The sequence below is a fragment of the Sciurus vulgaris genome, assembly GCF_902686455.1.
Source record: "Sciurus vulgaris genome assembly, chromosome: 2".
NCBI lineage: Eukaryota > Metazoa > Chordata > Mammalia > Rodentia > Sciuridae > Sciurus > Sciurus vulgaris.
In genome coordinates this window covers 173,557,424-173,573,631 of record NC_136462.1, presented here as the reverse complement: position 1 = coordinate 173,573,631, position 16,208 = coordinate 173,557,424, and the positions used below count along the sequence as shown (strand labels likewise).

Sequence of the window (16,208 nt, the reverse complement as noted above, 5' to 3'; positions counted from 1 at the left end):
AGTAATTCACAGTACATTAACTTGAATGAATGTAGGCGGTAGTGTCTACGTATGTTATGTATGTTAAAGCCTTAAACATACAAATAATGTCACTTTCAAAACTTTAATGAAATTACCAGAAAAGTGCACACAGATTTATACACAAGGCTGATTACCATTGTATTATGTCATTCACAGAAAAAAAAACACCATAAGCTATAGAGCCAACTAAAGAAGGATTTGTCAAGTAAACCATGATGCATTCAGCGCAAATGAGCTGTTAAAAATCATGATTTAAAGAACTATTTAATGATTCAGTCATGTTCCTAAGACACACTGCTAAGTAAAGACGTTTAAAAAGCACCCATATGATCTTCATTTTGAAACAAATACAGATACACATTATATGTGTGTACATTCATACATACACAGAGAAATTTTACTTTCAAATATAACCAGAAGGGCTGGGGTGGTGGCTTGCCTAGCATGGGGTTCAATCCTCAGCACCACATTAAAATAAATCAATAAAAGTTAAAAAATATATAGATAGATAAAACCAGGTGGGGGGCGAGGGAGGACAAATATTCAATGAGTAAAATAAGCTACTTTCCACACAATATTTTTACCACAATCCTAATATTTCTTACTATCAGCAAGATAGGATTGCCAGTCGCACTTTCAGGTATTTTTCTACTCTTAATTCTGAACAATTCTAACCAACAGTTTCAAGTATTTCAATAGTCACTCTAACCAATAGCCTCAGTGTTCTCTATATGACAATTCCTAAAAATAGTTATGGATTTCCTGCATATTTTTCTCAATCCATTTCTGATTACAAAATTTGGCAAAGTACACAAAAGTTTCTGAGAAATGACACTCTCTAGGCACTCTGTTCTATCTTTGTTCTCTACGTAGAACAGGACAACTCTATACACAGGGAAATCAAATGTAAAATCATTAAATTTCTTGGGAGAACGTCATCAGTGATCATATTAAGTAGAGATAGTGCTCAACCAGACCTCTCAATACATGCGTCACCAAAGATACAGGAGACTCTATAATTAGCAATGTGCATGCACATTTCCATCCCAACTTATGATCAGTCAACTATGCAAAGCTTTAAAAGCGGTAAATATCTGGGGTTAGTTCAGAGGTGGAGTATTTATGTAGCATGCACAACACCCTAGGTTAGATATCCAGTACCACAAAAAGTGGTAAATACCTCAGCTTTCACTGATTTTCTACAAGGGTTCTCAATCCTAGCTACACATTGAAATCACCCACAAGATGTATAAAAACTCCAAAGCTCCAGTTGAACTTCTAATCAACTGCACCTGTCTCAGGGTTGACAACAGGTATCCATAGTTTTTAAAAGTTCTCCAAATGAGCTGGGCATGCCTGTCATCCCAGCTACTTGGGAGGTTGAGGGCAGGAGGATCACAAGTAAGGGGTCAGTCCTATGCAAATCAGCAAGACCCTATCTCAAAATGAAAAAGGGCTGGGGAAGTACCTCAGAGGTAGAGTATACCTATATTCAATCCCAATATTGCAAAAACAAAACAAAAAGTTCCCTAGATGATTCCATCTACTATCAAGTTGAAGACCACTGAGGGGCTCAGTCATACAGACCTCTATATAATCCCAGCAGCTGGGAAGACCAAAGCAGGAGGATCACAAGTCAAAGCCAGCTTAGTGAGGCCATAAGCAATTTAGTGAACCCTGTCTCGAAATAAAAATAAAATGGGCTGGGGATGTGGGCTCAGTGGTATAGCACTGGGTTCAATTCCTAGTACCAAAAAAAAAATGTTGAAGGCCACAGATTTTCAAGCATAATTTTCAAACCATTAAATAATAAATGACTCATGAGAATATCAATTCAGTGGATGAATCCAGCAAATATTTTTTATTTGTTCCTTTCAGATACACATGACAGAGTGTATTTAACACATTATATGTACATGGAGTATAACTTCCCATTCTTGTGGTTGTACATGATGTGGAATTACACTGGTCATATATTCATATATGAATATAGGAGGTTATGGCAGATTCATTCTACTGTCTTTCCTATTCCCAACCTCTCTCCCTTTCCTTCATTCCCCTTTATCTAATCCAATGAACTTCTAATTCTTCCCTCCCCACCTTATTGTGTATTAGTATCTGCATATCAGAGAAAACATTCAGGCTTTGGTTTTTTGGGATTAGCTTATTTCACTTAGCGTAACAGTCTCCAGTTCTATCCATTTATTAGCAAATGCCATAATTTCATTCTTCTTTATGACTGAGTAATATTCCAGTGTGTGTGTGTGTGTGTGTGTGTGTGCGTGTGTATACACCACATTTTTTTTTACCCATTCATCTGGTGAAGGGCACGTGGGTTGGTTTCATAGCTTAGCTACTGTGAAGCAATTATTTAATTTAAAAAATGAAATGGAACAGACTAGGCTAGAAGAAAATATCAGAATGCATTGCTCCTAGTGCACATAAATATTGTCTCATGAAATTTTTCAGTTAAAACTACGTTATTCTTGTGGCTGAGAGTATAGCTCAGTGGTAAAGCACATGCCTAGCATGCATGAGGTTCTGGGTTTAATTCCCAGAGCATCAAAAAAGAAAAAGTCTTGATAATACTACCCAAACTGATCTACCAGTTGAATAAAGTCACTATCAAAATCCCATCTGCCTTTTTGGCCAAAACTGACAAATCCTGAAATTCATATAGAAATACACAGGACGCAGAATAGCCAAAACAATCTTGGAAATAAAATTTAAAAAAAAAAAAAAAACTGAAAGACTTGCTCTTTCCAATTCCAAAACTTAATAAAAGTCATGGTCATGAAAATAGTGCAGTAATAGGGCATACATAAACACTGGTATAAAGATAAACTATAGAATAGTGGAAGATAATTCAGATTCTAGAAATAAACCTTAACATGGAATTTTCAACAAAGGGGGTCAAGACAATTCAGTAAGAGGAAGAGAAGTCTTTTCTACAAGGTGGTACTGAGACAACTGTAGAAGAATGTAAGAGACTGAAGCTGGACCCCTACTGCACAACACAGTAAAAAAGTAACTCAAAATGGATCGTAGAAGTCTAAGGGTTAAGATCTATAACACTCTCAGAAGAAAATGAGGGGTGAACCTTTATGACCTTGCATCAGGTGTGGTTCCTTAGATATGACACCCAAAGCACAAGCAATAAAACATAAATGGAAATGAACTCCATTATTATGTATAACTATAGCAGCCCAACAAAAATTTTTTAAAAATCAGTTTCAAGGGCTGGGGTTGTGGTTCAGTGGTGGAGCACATGCCTACCATGTGTGAAGCACTGGGTTCAATTCTCAGCACCACATATAAATAAATAAAGGTTCATTGACAGCAACAAAAAAAAAAAAAAATTTTTAATCAATTTCAAAAAATTAGATTAAAAGGCTGGGCCGGGGTACACGCCTATAATCCCAGGACTCAGGAGGCTGAAGCAGGAAAACAGCAAGTTCAAAGCCAGCCTCAGCAAAAAGCGAGGTCCTGAGCAACGTAGTGGGACCCTATCTCTAAATAAAATACAAAATAGGACTGGGGGGCTGGGAATATAGCCTAAGTTGGTAAGAGTACTTGCCTCAAATGCACAAGGCCCGGGGTTTGATCCCCAGCGCCAAAAAAAATTTAAAAAATAAAAAATAAAGTTGAAAAATAGGGCTGGATGTGGCTCAGTGGTCAAATGCCCGAGGAGTTCAATCCCCGGTTCCCTCCCCACCCAAAAAAAGAATTAAGATTTAGCTGGTCGTGGTGGTGCACACCTGCGATCCCAGCAACTCCAGAGGCTGAGGCAGGAGGATCACAAGTCCAACAAATTAGTAAGGCCCTGTCTCAAAATAAAAAACAATTTAAAAAGGCGGGGGGGGGGGGGGGGGGGACAGAGTAGCTGGGATGTTACTCAGTGGTTAAGCACCCTGTGTTCAATCCCCAGTACAAAATAATTAATTAATTAATTAACTAAGATTTGAAGTCAGGTGTAGAGGCACACACCTGTAATTCCAGAAGCTCAAGATGAGGCAGGAGGATAGATGAAAAGTTCAAGAAGGCCAGCCTTGGCAACTTAATGAGGCCCTAAACAATTTAGCAATGTCCTGTCTCAAAGTAATAAAAAATAAGTAAAAAGGGCTAAGGATATAGCTCAGTGGTTAAGCAACCATGGGTACAACTCCTAGTACAAAAAGAAAAAAAAAAAAAAGTGCTTAATTCTATTAAGTGCTTAATTCTATTAAGAATTTTTATAACCTAACAATAAAAAGTAACCCAACTTTAAAATGGGCAAAGGAATGGACATTTCTCCAAATGCAGCACACAAATTGGCCAATAAGCACATGAAAAGGTGCTCAACCTCATTAGTCACTAGGGAAATGGAAATCAAAACTAATGCCCACCTGCTAGGATGACTGTAATTAAAAGGACAGACAATAATTTGTGCTGGGGAGGATGTGCAGAAATTGGAACCTTCACTATTACTGATGCCCCACTTTGGAAAACAATTTGGCAGTTCCTCAAAATGTTAAACATAGAATTATCATATGATCCAGTAATTCCACTTCTAGGCATTTTCCAAGAAAATGAAAACACGACCACACAAAAATCTGTTTACAAGTGTTCACAGCAGCGTTATTTATAAGAGCCAAAATGTGACAATAATGCAAATGCCCACCAACTGATTAATTTATAAACAAAATGTGGTTGGATATTATTAGCAATCATGAGGAAGTAATGACACATGCTACAACATGGATAATCCTTGAAAACATTATGCTGTGAAAAACTGAACTGCAAAAGACCCCATAACGTAAAATGCCATTTACATGTACAGATTAGGTGAATCTATAGAAATAGACTAGATCAGAGGTTTCCAGGGGCTGGGGGAAGGGTATGGGAAGTGACTGCAAATGGGTACAGGGCAAATATGCTCTGCAATGAGAAGTGATTACAAAACTCAAGGAATATGCTGAAAACAACTGAAGCATATCTTTTAAAGGGGTAAATTTTGCCAGGTGCAATGATGCACACCTGTAATTCCAGTAACTCAGGAGGCTTAGGCAGGAGGATTCCAAGTTCGAGGCCAGCCTCAACAATTTAGCAAGGCCCTAAGCAAGTCGGTGAGACCCTGTCTCAAAAAATAAAAAGAGTTGGGGATGTAGCTCAGTGTTCGTGGGTTTAATTCCCAATACCAAAACAATAAAAAATAAAATACAAAGGAGTGGGTGAATTTTATGATACGCAAATTATCTCAATAGAGCTTTTTTTAAAGTATTATTCTGAACATCAGTAGTACCTCCTGCCTTTCCCACAGAAAGCCATGCGGTTCCTTATTCATAGGAAAGTATGACTCAATAACGTTTCTTACTCAAAGGCTTTATTTCAGAGCTATGTATTTCAATCAATTTAAGGTGTCATAACCAAGTTTATTTTTTTCATGAAATAGGAATGTGCAGAATACATAGCATATACTCATGTGGATATTTTACAAAACTTTGATAAGCACATCAAGATATCTATCTATCTACATACATGCATATATACATATATATATATATCAAAGAAAAGTGGGTCAAAACTGTCTGAAAAATATATTTTAGGAGTTGAAAGACATCAAGAAATAAAACAATGAGATTTCAGAGTCAAAAATGAAAACTGAAAGAAAGTTAAAGGCACTGTGGCACATCACCATAAGGAAGCACTGAACCAAACACCAGGAAAATGGAACCTGACCCTGTGTGGTTTTATTCTTGTTTGTTTGTTTGTTTGTTTTGGTACCAGGGATTGAGCCCACGGGTTCTCAACCATTGAGTCACATCCCCAGTCCTTTTTATTTTTTTAATTTTGAGACATGGCCTTACTAAGTTGCTGAGGCTGGCTTTGAACTTTTGATCCTCCTGCCTCAGTCACTGGGATGACAGGTATGAGCCACTGGGCCTGGTGACCCTATGTGTTTTGACAGAGCACCTGTAGTAATAAAACAGATTCCCTACTCAGCCTACCTCCCAGGCTTCTGCAAAGTGACCACTTGCCACTATTATGAGCTCAGAGGAGCTTCCTGCTCCCACTAAATTCTTGTTCCCTGCAGTGGAGTCTATAGCAGACCCCATAAGGTGCTGGGGGGGGGGGGGGTACAAACACACACACACTGCACCAATCACACTGGAAAGCAGTGGGGGAATGCAGGGTTTCAGGATGGGCAGTTTGGAAATGCAGGGTTGGAACTCACACTGGGTGTTAGCAGGCAGAAAATAGAGAACCTCAAAAGCATCTAGGTGCGCTGACCCAGGAGAGAAGGAAGAAAGAGCAACTGACATTGCTAACACACTCCACTGATCTTTCACATGGATGCAAGAATAAAGGAAGAGAAACAAAAACCCATAAAACTTCTTTGAGGGAGAGAACATTTCCAAAGAATCTCTGCTACAAAAGATGTAAGCAGCTGTACTGTACAACAGCATGGGCTAAGAAATAAAAGCCCTTGGGATGAACCTGAAGAAAGACAGAGGTGGACAAATTCCTCCTGGTCAATAACTTCAGATCATTCTCAAATAAGCAGGGAAACACTACTACGTGGAGAATTACTACAATAACAGCGACAGATTTCACCAAGGATTCCAGTCAATGTCAAGGCGATGGGCTTTGCTCATTAAAACACTAGGTATGGTATTGACATTGTAATTCGGTGAAAAGGATATTGACAAGAGGACACTTTTTCAGTACCATTAAAGATTATATACAATCTCATTCCAATAAAAAACAAGAATAATGAGGCAGGTGTGGTGGCACACACCTGTAATTCTAGCAACTCAGGAGGCTGAGAAAGGAAGATCACAAATTCAAGGCCAGTGTCAGCAATTTAGCAAGGCCCTCAGCAACTTAGCAAGACCCTGTCTCAAAAGAGAGCTGGGGATGTGGCTCAGTGGTTGAGTGTCCCTGGGTTCAATCACCAGTAAAAACAGCAACAACAAAATGACCACTTGCCACTATTATGATGGCCTAAGAAACTCAAATCAACCAAAAAATAATAACAACAGTTTGGTCAGGTAGTATTGCAGACACTGTGCTGTTTCATTTTCCTCCCAGGCACACAAAAAGATTCCATTTCCCAGCCCCCACACATCTAAGACAGAGTGAAAACACCACTTCCAAGCCTGGCCCATAAAAATGTCTAATATGCATAAAATTCCATACAAATTTGAAGCCACATCCTTTTTTTTTTTTTTTTTCTTTGCAGTGCTGGAGATGACACCAGGGCCTTGTGAATGCTACACACATGCACTGAGCTCCACAGTCAGCCCAAGGCCACAAGGTGAAGTCGGTTGTGTTATGAGAGAGAAGAGCCCAGATCCCTAAGTCACCATTTAGAGAACCACACAGAAAAATGTGAGCAAGAAATAAGTTTTTATTTTGCCAGGCAAGATTTTGGCTAGTGTTAAGTTCCTGACTGACACCAGCATCAGTTATGAGAGACATACCCTGTAAGCGGTACACCTGCCCTGTACCAGTAAAGAAGGGATAATCTCATTCTGAATAAAGGACAATAAACAAGTAATCTATGGGCCATATTTTAGGAAAGATCTAAAGAAATTGCCTTTGTTCTGTTCATAGACAAGTCAATATTACCAAGATAGGCCCTGACTTCAAGCCCAGTCCCATCCACCCCCACAACACCCACAAAAAGACAATACTCTGCTAATTAACTCATACATTTAATGAAATCTCCCATTTAAATTATTCTGAAATTCTAAATTTAAAAATATCAGGGAAAAATTGAACATAGGTATTACCAGATATTAAAGCCTACTATTAATTACCTACTATAAGGTAAGTAAGATTAAAATAGTTAAGGCCACTGCAAAAGAATAAATAAACTGAATAAAACAAAAAACAAAATCCCACCACAGGACCACAGATTCAGCGTATGATTAAAGGGTTATTTCAAGCTAATAAGAATGAATTAGTAAATGGTGATGGGAAAAATAAATGTAAATTTGGGAGGAAAATAATCCTTACTCATATCTATTCCAATGTGAATATCAGATTAAACATGGACAAAAAATTTTTTAACTTAAGAGAAAATATGGGTAAATACTGATAAAATCTCCAAATAAAGAAGGGGTGGGAAAGAAAAAAATTTGACAGATTTGAATTCAAAGCTTACCAAAATATCTGCAACTTAGGACCAAAATTTTTTTTTTTTTTTTTTTTTTGGTGGGGGGACTAGGGATTGAACCCAGGGTGCTTAACACTGAACCACATCCCCAGTCCTTTTTATTTCTAATTGAGGGACAGGATCTCCCTAAATTGCTTAGGGCCTCACTAAATTAATGAGGCTGGCTTTGAACTCTTGATCCTCCTGCCTCAGCCTCCCAAGCCACTGGGATTACAGATGTGTCACCACACCCAGCTTATAAATGCAAATCTTAATAGCACATTTCTCAAGCAACATGAAGGCAAGGATCAAGCATAACCTATTTAGTTGCATGAACTTTACCCAAAGATTGAAGGAAAATGCCTCATTAAAACAAGCACTGATGTTTCTGGAATAGAACAGAAATTCACATTAATTTTAGATGAAACAAAGACTTAAAAGAAGTGTCATGCTTGTTATATTTCCAAACATTTCCAAATATTCACATATTCCCCCACACCATACATTTGTAAAATATTTTGTGAAGCAGTGTCTTAAAATATAAAGAGCTCTTGATAACAAAAAAATGTATGAACTCAACAGAAAATTGTCAGCACTGATCACATCTATTTTACTATGAAGCAGGGATCAGCAAATCTTTCCTCATAAAGGGCCAGACAGTACATATTTTCGGCTTATCAGTTATGTGGTCTCTTGAAGGAGTATGACTGTGTTGCAACAAAACCTTCTAAGAACAAGGAATCAGCATTTTCATTACCTGTTAGAAATTTTCAGGTCCTACTCCAAACCCTCTGAATACGAAATTCTCCAATATGAAATCTACCATGTAGACAAGGAAAAGTTTTAGTCAACCAGGAACCAGGTAATTTGCTTTGGAGCTAGAAAAGAATCTTAGCCAGTGCTACAAAGAAGACAATGAAGTCAAACCAAGTTTGAGGCTGAAATCCCAACTAAAGCAGAATGTGTGAGAAACCATTTTCCCAGTGAAACTGTGCTTTTGAGTATGAACCAGGGTGGAGAAGATTGTTCTCAGAGCCATAAAAACAAGATCTCTGTAATGAAATGATAGTTCAGCAGTGATGCAAGCCAGTAATCCCAGTGATTTGGGGAGCTGAGGCAAGAGCATTACAAATTTGAGACTAACCTCAGCAACTTAGCAAAACCCTAAAAATTTAGCAAGGCCCAATCTCAAAATAAAAACACAAGCTCCGTGTGGCAGAACAGCAACTCAGGAGGCAGAGACAGGAGGCTCCCAAGTTCAAAGCCCACTTCAGCAATTTAGTAAGGACCTATGCAACTTATTCAGACTCTGTCTCAAAATTAAGAATAAAAAGGGCTGGGGATGTGGCCCCAATGCCAAAAATACAAAAACAGAAAAAAAGACTGGGGATGTGGCTCAGTGGTTAAGCAACCCTGGACTCATTCCCCAGTATGAAAGAAAGAAATGATGGTCCAGAATGAAAACACTTATTCAAGTCAGGCAGAGTGGCACACACCTGCCGTCCCATCAACTCAGGAGGCTAAGGCACGTGGATCACAAGTTCAAGGCCAGACTGAGCAACTAATCAAGACCTGTCTCAAAATTAAAAATAAAAATAGGGCTGGAAATGTAGATTAGTGGTAAAGTGACCCTGGTTTTTACACCTAGCACAAGAAAAAAGAAAATACTTAATCAAATTTAACTGAGTAAGTGAAGCTGGAGATGTGTACACATTTACTTGAACAAAGGAAGCCAGTATAAAAAGAAAAAAGTTAAGTGAAGTTGGGTATGGAAATCATAAAAGATTCTGACAGGGAAAATAGGAGAACTAATAGCGGTCCTAGCTGGGATACATAAAGAAAAACACTACAGTGAGAAATGAACCCCCAGCAGTAGCAAACAGAAGCAAGAGAAGGACCCTGCTGCTCACCTTCAGCCTCAGCCTCCTCCCAGTGCACCCTCCACTCTGCCCTGGAGTTTCCTAAAATGCACATCTGAACAAGTCACCCAAGTCCTTGAACAACATCCTGCAACACAGCAGCACAGCATAATGAAAATCCAACTTTGTGCTTGGCAATCATCCTGGAGTCAAATCCCGACTCTGCTCAGCAGTACTCTGACCTTGTGCAAGAAGATGCCCTCCCTCTACACATCCTCAGCATCCTCAGCTGTAAGATGGGAATAGTGAATATCTATCCCAGAGGACTGCTGTAATTACATGATAGTGAACACAGGAGGTGCTGGGCAGAGCACGCAGCACCCAAATAACACTAGCTTCTCTGACCTAGAAGAATCTAGAAACCCCATACTTCAGACAAGACCTGGGAATAGCACTCATCCTTGAGGGAGCCACAGTTTAAGAGCAAAATTCAAGACCCAGGAGTTAATGTAAGGATATTACCCAGCTCCAGTTTCTCTGTGGATAAAAAGCAGACCAAAAACACTGTGCCTGCTTTTTGTTAATGCTAGTAATAATGACCTCTAGTGCCCAGCACATAATCAATACCCATGGGCACCAACATTTCTTCACTGCCCTATCACATAGGCTCACTGTCCCATCTTTCTAGGGAGCTCTCTATTGCCTGGAGAGGCTGCTACAGAGAAGTGCATATTATTCAACTGCAGTAGAACTTAACTTAGAAGACGGGGTGACACAAGTCTATAAATTTCCCAAACATATGCTAAAGATGGCTATCTAGATGGTGACCTTCACCAGGTACTCAAAGAGATGCCCACAGGCAATGACCGCGGACAAAAGAAAGTCACTGTCCATGGAGTGAATCTCCCTGCAGGACCTTAAAAGCTGCCTAGACCTGAGACAGACGGGAGAATTAATACAAAGAACAAGGAGAAGTTCCCTAGAAGACTGGCATTTCCAGTGAGGAGGAAATCCCAGAAATATCATCTCCCCAATTAGGTGTATCAGGTCGGCATCACAACATAATATGCCCTGCACTTGCTCCTCAGGCATCTAAGTTAAGGGCCACTTTCTGTTCACGTGCTCAGAAAAGAAATCCTCTCTCCCCTTGTATCTAGATCAGCCCCACCTCAGAATCCTACCACTTCTCACTGTCTCTCTTCCCCCAACCATCATGCTGATCTGACCATGGCCCCCAGCTCTGCCCTACTTTTGGTCTCTTCTCACACATTTATGTCCAGAGTGTCCTTGTTAAAACCTATATCAGGGCTGGAAGTATAGCCCAGTGTAGAGCACATGCTTAAAACTCACTAGGCCCTGAATTCCATCCCCAACACAAAATACACACACATACAAGCTCAATCAGGCCACAGACCTCTTTTACTCAAATCTCTCCAGTGGCTCCCACTCCCTTCAGACTAAGTCTGCAGGCCTTACTATGGTCCACATGACCTTATATAATCTGACCTCAAAACCAAATTTTCTCCTTCTGCTCTGGGCCTTTGCATCTGCTGTCTCTTTCACTTAGAAGACTCTTCCCCCAGATATCCACAATTCTTATTTCCTTCATATCTTGAGGCAAAGATAACTCAAGCCCTCTGCTATGAACTGAGTTGTGTCTCTTCACCTAAAATTCACATGTTGACACCCTATCCCTCACAATGTGACTGAATTTGAACTCAGGGTCTTTAGGACATAATTAAGATTAAATTGGGTCTTAAGGGGGAGCTGCTAATATAAGACTGATGATTAAACCCAGGCCCTCACCCAGGCTAGGCAAGTACTCTAACACTGAGCTATCTCCCCAGGTTCTTTTGTCTTTTGTGAGTTTCTTTGAGAGAGGATATCATTAAGTTGTCCAGGCTGGCCTTGAACTTATGATCCTCCTACTCAACCTCCCCAGCAGCTGAGATTACAGGTGTACTTCACTGAGCCTGACTGCATTTGATGGATTTATATGAGGAAAAGAGAGAGAAGGGGGGGTGCGCACCAAGAAAAGGCCACATGAGGACTCAAAGAGAAGGTAGAAAAGAACGCTCACCAGAAACCAAATTGGCGAGAACCTTAAACTTGGACTTCCCTTGACCTCTGAAACTTCCAGAAGTTTCAGCTCATACCCCAACACTTAATGACCCCAAACCTGCCAGATTCTTCTACAAAGACTGAGGTCCTGTGCCTGCTTCCTCATTGGAGTCTGTGCTTCATGTGCCCCAGGAATCTCCCTGCAGCATCTGACCACCAAGAACACCACCCTACACAAAGCAGGCAGTAAAATGTATTAAGTGTGTGGAAGGCTGGGTGCAGGGGCACACACCTATAGTCCCTGCTACTCAGGAGTCTAAAACCGAGGTCTGATTGAGCCCAAGGGTCCACGGCCAGCCTGGGGAAACAGCAAAGCCCTGTCTCAAAAATAAAATAAATGTGTGAAAAGCCTATGAGAGGCGCAAGCCGAAAGCAGACCTCAATTACGGGAGAGCCAACAACCTAGAACCTGTGACAAAATAACAGGCTAGAAATAGCAAAGCCAGGAAGAAAATGAGAAGAGTGCCACAGAGCACACAAAGGGCTCGTTTAAACCCTGAGGCAGTACTGCACAGGTTAACCAAGAGCAGAAATAAAAGAATAAAAGAAAACCCAGTCACTCTCGCCCTCTGAGGAGAGAACCACTGGAAGAACAGCAGGATGTGAAAATGAATTAATGAGGTTATCAGGCTTTAAGAACCAACCAACTGGTATGTGGGAGTTTTATGGGCAAGACCTGGAAACAGGGCAGAGCTATAAGATGTTTAAATTTTAAAAGCCTAAGAAGATTAAATAAAAACGAGTTTTTTTAAGCTTTCATTTACAGATACAAAGCATTATATAACGGCAAATTATTAATGCTTACTTTTAATTTCCTTAACCAAAATGAGAAAATTCCTTAAACTACCAGGGGTACCATATATGAGTCCCCAGACAGAGCCCAGGCTTGTCTTTAGAGATGCTGAAAAGGATGGCAATAGCAACTCAGAAATTCCAATAATCAACAAAGTAGACCTTAGGCTCCTTAACTACAAAAAAGACTGGGTTTTAGTCAAGAATGATTTGTTGAACAACACCCCACACCAAATTAATGGGGAAACAGACGAATGAAGTATTGGTGGTAGGCTACAGGGCACATAACACATTTCTGCAATGCAAAGTGAACCAGACTACTACACAATGTGGCAAGAAAACTGGCAAAATCCTCTATAATAGGCAGGTATTTCATAAGCATTTTTAAAACATCTTAAGCAGATATTTAATCTCAGTCTAATGTGCCATAGACAGAAAGCTTAAAAAAAAAAAAAAAAAAAAACTATCAGGCAGGTAAGGTGGTGCACACCTAACAATCCCAGCTACTTGGGAGACTGAGGCAGAATTGCCAAGTTTGAGGCCAGCTTCAGCAACTCAGCAAGACCCTTTCTCAAAATAAAAACAAAAAGGGCTGGAGATGTTGTTCGGTTATAGACCACCCCTAGGTTCAATCTTCCACACCACAAAAAAAAGCAATAACAAAAAAAAAAAAAAAAAAAGTCAACTAAAAAAGTTCTTGAAATACCTATTTTCTCACAAAAATCATTCTCTCTTTCAAGCAAAGAAACCAGAATAAAAATGCCCTAGTATTAACAGAAAGAAGCTGGTCACCATTTTGGCAAAGGAAGCAGTCTAGAAAGCAGATAACTTTCTGAGGAGTTCCTCACCCAACTAATACTCAGGATGTAACACGTAGCCAGCTGGGCACACCCGCTGCCTTCTTTTATCCAGCAGGTGTGTCATTAGGGCTTACACTATGCACACCCACAAGTGCCCAAAAGCTATTAAATTCTGAATGTGATAAGAATGAACAGTAGTACTGCATTCATAAGACCCTGATAGGGCCAAACTTAAGGTCAGTACAGAATTCCGAATTTTGAGCTAAAAGGGCCATTTATAAATCTCACCAAGGTCAAACACTTTCAGGGTTCAGGCATGCAAAGCCATGTGCAATGGCAAAAAGACACTGTAGACAAGTGGAAACCTTGAGGTCAGAGATCAACGCTCAAATACAAAAGCATAAAAATAAAAAAGGTCCAGCCAACCCCAATTCTAGCCCTTCTCTTTAGAGAGGAGGAAACTAGGGAGGTCACATGGCCAATTAATGACAGCTCAAACAAGGCTGCCTCAGGACTCCGGTCCCACGTCCTCGCACATCCCTGGCTCTCTGGGAACAGATGACCCAAACGTCACAGGGACCGCATCTTTCCCCTCCCATCTCCCAGGACTGCAAAAATAAAACTAACAGCTACTAAAAATGCCCCAGCCCCGAAAACCCTTACGGATAACTTTCTTCCACCGGCAGTTGCCCTCATTTACCCTTTGCCCTGATGATCGATAATTTCCCATCAGTCATGCTTAAAATTCCGCAGCCTGTAGGCCGAGTTCCTATCAGGTACTCATCCAACCATATACATAGGGCCAAGCGAAGGAAAATATTCTGCGCCCTTCAAGTAGTCACACTCGAAATGTCAATTTCTCGCTCCAGAAAGGTGGCAACGAGGGGGAGCCGAGACCCCCCACGGGACAGACCAAAGAGAACGGTCCTAAAGTTCGTGCAGCCGCTTCTTAAATTACTTGGCACTGGCTTTGTAGGAGGAAAGAAAGCAAGAATGTAAAAGGCATTCCCCCACCGCTGCCGCCCAGACTCTACATGGCCCTGAATTCCGGGGCCGCGAGGATGCCCGCGCGCACCACCTGGAGAGGGATCAGCGAAGCGACCCCAGGGCGCGCGGACGCAGCGCCCGGAGGAGGCGGCGACGGCCAGCCATCCCGAGGGGACCCCACTTCCCTCCCCGCAGCGCGGCCTTAGGGCCGGAGCGCGCGGTGGCTCCCGCGGCAGGCAAGGGTGAGCGCCTCGGAGCCCCGGCCGGGCTCGGCGGGACGCCACGGGCGAGGAGCCGCCGGGCATCACGGGGCGCGGGGCCCTGGTGGCCGGCGGGCGCGGGGACCCCGGAGAAGGGTGGTGTGGGAGGTCGCAGGCCGCGCCGCGGGGCCGGTGACAGCGCGCGGGGGCTGTGCCAGGCCGGCCTCGTGGGCGCAGCGGGCAGCTCGCGGCCCGGCCGGCAGGTGCGACCCGCGGGCGGGCGTGGAGCGCACGGCCTGGCTCTCACCTGGCGACAGCTCCCTAGGCTCCGGTCCTGCTGCCGCGCCTCAGCGCCGCAGTGCCCGCCGCCGCCGCAGCCTCCGGTCCCCGCGACAGCCGCCTGCAAAATGGCGCCGCGGAGGGGCGGGCCGGGGGCGGGGAACCGCGCAGCCGCCCGCCCCCGCGCCGGCCGGGGCCCACCTCCCTCCCCGCCCCCGACCCCCGCCCTTCGGCCTGCCCGGAGGGAGGGGCTGCCCCCTGGCCCTCGGGAGCACTGCCCCAGCATCCCGGGCCTCTCGCCCGCCGCCCCTCCCTGATCCTTTCATTCCCCTCCCCGTTGCTGAAAGCTCGCCCCCCTTCTCGACCCTTCTCGTCACACCTGCTTCTGGGGACCCACCTGGAATGCAGAGCTCTCGCCCTCCAGATGCCCCCTTTTTAATCTACGGGACCTTGAGCCCTGCCATCTCAGCAGGGTGATTAGCAGTTTGCGGTGCACTGGAATCAAAGGGGTTGGGTTGTTTTAAAACAATTTTCACCGCTTCTGCAGTTAGGCCGTCAGGTTTCTTAACTCGCAGAAGAGGTTTCATGATTATATTTCAATTTACAGACACCGCAAACCAGACCAAGGCTTCGCAGACGAATTCCCTGGGGCGCGTGTTAGGTGTGACTTCTGACACGACGGGTTTGAGGGGTGGAGCCCGGGATTTTTAATTTCTAAAGTGCCCCCAGGTAATGCCCACAGCTTAGGTACCTGGACCGTTTAACGGAAAAGCCCTGCGTAAACCTGGACGCTGAGTTTTTAGCGCACAACAGCCTCTCTTTAAGGGCTCGCTCCATTAAGATGCACTGGCTGAGCCCCACCCCCAGTGGTGCTGAGGCTGGAGGTCTGGGGTGAGGCTCCAAAATTTGCATTTCTGACAAGTTTGGTTGATGTTAATGCTTCTGGTCTAGGGACCGAACTTGTGAGCCATTGCTGAAACCATCTGAGTACATGTCAAAAAAAAAAAAA

At 42.6% G+C, this 16,208-nt stretch overlaps 1 protein-coding gene across 1 annotated transcript in view; it reads right to left on the bottom strand.

Annotated features, from left to right (window-relative positions):
- The window catches only part of SLC23A2 (solute carrier family 23 member 2), a gene marked incomplete at its 3' end in the record, with an annotated part of 112,164 nt that extends 96,843 nt beyond the window's left edge, over positions 1 to 15,321 (bottom strand). Inside the window, exon 1 of the mRNA XM_079129101.1 lies at positions 15,228 to 15,321. The remainder of the gene's footprint in view (positions 1 to 15,227) is intronic.
- Positions 15,322 to 16,208: the final 887 nt, after the last annotated feature.